Below are 4,189 nucleotides of genomic sequence, written 5' to 3'. Positions count from 1 at the left end.
CTACAGCTTCCTCGAACCCCCCCTCCCGTCTATATCTTTCCTCGAAGTAGACCCCCACCGCCTAACTTGCGTGTGCATTTATTTGAGGCTATTACATACTAAAAATATATAAAATAATTTGTGTAAGTTAGATTGAATACGACTTTCCATTTTCTCAAATCTAATTTCTATACTACTGAATTGTTATTATATCAAGGGTCAACAATTTTAATGACTTGGAAAGAAATTAGGGAAATGGCAAAGAAACAAATTAGGAAAAGAATTGTGGACCCTTTGAATTAGGAATACAAGTTTGAATAGGCTGATAATTCCAACCAAGGTTGGGAATGAGAGTACCTCAACCTCCTAGACTAAGACCATATGACAAGGCTTCAAAGTACTGAGCAATGGTTTTGAATAAGGTGTTGTTGACCATAATTCCTTGTGGGAAATATTCCCTCTCTTTATTATATTAACACCGATCGAGAAGACATTACAAGACATTATCAGATATAAGAAGAAACTACTGCACTGTGTACTTTTTTTCTTTTGGAATGATGATATTTTTAGTAGAGTCTACACAATTTATCCCTAAAAGATCTAAATAATTTTCCTTTTAATATCTTTATTTCTAAAATATCTAAATTATTTTTCTAAAATAAATATATAATGGATCCTAGAGTTATTAGACCTGACCCTATTGTTAACTAGGGTAGGCCCGTGAAAACTTGCTGACTAGTACACATGAAAATCCCATATGCAAGGCAAGCCATCACTCTCAGGATCTCTATCAAAGACCATGATCATAATANCCCCCCTCCCGTCTATATCTTTCCTCGAAGTAGACCCCCACCGCCTAACTTGCGTGTGCATTTATTTAAGGCTATTACATACTAAAAATATATAAAATAATTTGTGTAAGTTAGATTGAATACGACTTTCCATTTTCTCAAATCTAATTCCTATACTACTACTGAATTGTTATTATTATCAAGGGTCAACAATTTTAATGACTTGGAAAGAAGCTAGGGAAATGACAAGAAAGAAATTAGGAAAAGAATTGTGGACCCTTTGAATTAGGAATACAAGTTTGAATAGGCTGATTATTCCAACCAAGGTTGGGAATGAGAGTACCTCAACCTCCTGGACTAAGACCATATGACAAGGCTTCAAAGTACTGAGCAATGGTTTTGAATAAGGTGTTGTTGACCATAATTCCTTGTGGGAAATATTCCCTCTCTTTATTATATTAACACCGATCGAGAAGACATTACAAGACATTATCAGATATAAGAAGAAACTACTGCACTGTGTACTTTTTTTCTTTTGGAATGATGATATTTTTAGTAGAGTCTACACAATTTATCCCTAAAAGATCTAAATAATTTTCCTTTTAATATCTTTATTTCTAAAATATCTAAATTATTTTTCTAAAATAAATATATAATGGATCCTAGAGTTATTAGACCTGACCCTATTGTTAACTAGGGTAGGCCCGTGAAAACTTGCTGACTAGTACACATGAAAATCCCATATGCAAGGCAAGCCATCACTCTCAGGATCTCTATCAAAGACCATGATCATAATAATTCTAATATGGAGAAAAGAGAGGAAACTTCCCTGTGATTCATGGGGATGACCCAGTAGGACTATGAGCCTCGATATCCACATGCCTCAAACCAGGAACGAGCTCCTGGATCTCTTTCTCCAGCCTATCCACTTCACTTCCTAAACCAGTAACCATTTCTTCACCTGCAACAAGAGTTTGTGAACCAAACAAGTCAAGATCTCAATTTTGTTAAATATTGAATGCTCATTTCATCCATACCATAGTTCGCCATCGTTTCCAGCAAATCTGAATCGTCTCGGTTCTTTGCAGCTTGACGAAACTGTAGGACATGGGTGTAGTTCAGACGTCGATTTTGCTTAAAAGATCAAATCAAGCAAAAACAAACACTAGGGAGCATACTGGAGATAAAAAGTATCATCAACCTCTCTAGCCCACTCTTCACGTCCAGTCCTACTTAGATAATTTTGCACCACTGTGACTCCATTGAAATCTGCTTCATATAGCCAGGTAAAATCATAATATATCGATGATAAATAATGTCATAAACTGCCTGAAATATAGAATCGTTGAAGACAAAGCCGACACAGCAGGATTTCAGCATGTTGAAAAGTATTGGGGTCAATTGTGCTTGAGATAAAATCCATCTATTCATCCCCACAAGTATATGTTAGGAAACACAGATCTCTCCACAATGATACGATATTGTCCACTTTGAGCATAAACTCTCATGGTTTTGGGCTTTTTCAAAAGGCTTCATACCAATGTAGATGTATTCTTTACTTATAAACCCATGATCATTCCCTAAATTAGCCAATGTGACTCCCTCCCAACCATCCTCAACAGTATAGGGGTCGATTAGAATACAACAAACCAGGCTCTCTCATTTGCAACCAATTATTGTCTGTAAACTCTGGCCTTTGAACAACAGAAGTGATAACACAACGATATGATGTGGCAGCTATAGAAGGGGAAACAATTTACAGCTGATGTAGGATGTGAAGAACCACGAACCACATAAGGCATAAAATAGACAAAAACAAGGCAATTCATAGGCATAACATATTTGATGAAAGTCCCCGATACTTGATTCATCTTTTAAGTTGACTAAAAATTTTATGAAGAAACTAAGCATTAAAGAATCTATGCAACATTGATCGAGTATTGAAGAAAAAATTGGAGGGAAAAATATATATGTAAAAAAAACTTCCACCTATTTCTGCCTTGAATCTATAAAATCCTGGTCCAATCACTTGCAATCATATAAAGCATCAACAACCTAGACAAGAAGACTTCAAAATTTGAACTCATTTAGTATCATACTAAGGCAAAGATAGAAGAGAAATTTATCAAGCATAAGTATACTGGATCATTCTTCAAGAATTGGAGAATTTTCTGCATATCATTTTCATCCATTGCTCTACCGATCAAAGCATGCCGATTACGTTGGATGAGGAATATGTCCACCTGCAAAATAAATTAAAAAACCACAAGACTATTATATTGCTTATTATTCATGTAACTTATAGCTCAACCCTTTTCTAATCTACCGTATACTGCATCATCTTTGCCACTCCATTAGTGGCCTGGCTTTGTTCTAGAAGCTGTTTCTTCTGCCGCACTTCACTATCACTGATTCGTATTACAGAACATGCTGTAAAAGAGTTTGGTTATCGCTATTCTTGTGATTCCAATAGTTAGCTGGTAGGCATTCAAAGCAAACTAGCTAGGATTGACTCCTTGTGAGAGGTTAGTTTTCTGTATTGTATTTCTTTTCATTATTATCAGTGAAAGCATTATTTTCACAGGATCAATCATATGTCCGCCCTGGAATAGAATTTTTGGATAGAAACCTTCAATATTCTTAGAATGATTATAAAGATTATATAGCACAATTATATGAGAGTATGCAGGTGTAGACATCCATAGGAGGAGCTGGTATGTACGAAAGTATTGAATTTACTTTATCAACTAAAATAAGTCCATGTCATGCATGTTTCAAATTTTTAGTGGCTAAAATTTGAGGCTTATATATTTATTTAAAAAAATTAAGCTAGTCTATAAGTTTGGCGTACTCACACAAACAAGACTAAGGAACACACCAAAACAGAAGATAACTAGTAAGCCGTCTTTCCAAATAAATTTAATTGATAACATCTGACAAACAAGCCTCCAACTCCCAAACGGAAATTCAAGGAGCACTTTGCAATCTAATGCAGGATGAATATAAATAATAACTATGAAATGCCACTTTCAATAAACAAATGAGAAAGAAAAATTATTCGCTCACAGTTGCAGACAAGAGACATACCATTCCAAGGAAGTTACCAACTATAATGGAACCAACGGGATCATAAATTGCATTCCCTGTGGTACTCACTGCAACAAGAGATGCAGCAGCAACAATAAGACCAGTGACTGCAGCACCATCCTGAACATTACAGAAACTGGATCAACAGAATCTCTAACATCGTTTTCTTTATAAGAAACCATGCTCCATTGAGAAAAATGAGAAAAATGAAAAAAATGTACAAGGGCATACAAAAAATAACAACCCAACAAAAAGGGGAACCCACAAAACTACAGTAAAGAACAGTCCACAAAGACCACTAACTTTTTTATAAAAAGAAAATCTTAAACCAC

The 4,189-nt window shown here is 35.2% G+C and overlaps 1 pseudogene; it reads right to left on the bottom strand.

Annotated features, from left to right (window-relative positions):
• Positions 1 to 1,478: 1,478 nt before the first annotated feature.
• On the bottom strand, positions 1,479 to 3,977 carry LOC111786492 (annotated as a pseudogene).
• Positions 3,978 to 4,189: the final 212 nt, after the last annotated feature.

The sequence above is a fragment of the Cucurbita pepo genome, unplaced genomic scaffold (assembly GCF_002806865.2).
Source record: "Cucurbita pepo subsp. pepo cultivar mu-cu-16 unplaced genomic scaffold, ASM280686v2 Cp4.1_scaffold001774, whole genome shotgun sequence".
In the NCBI taxonomy this organism is placed as follows: Eukaryota; Viridiplantae; Streptophyta; class Magnoliopsida; order Cucurbitales; family Cucurbitaceae; genus Cucurbita; species Cucurbita pepo.
Note: the sequence above shows the minus strand (reverse complement) of the source record. Positions and strands in the feature narration are given on the sequence as shown.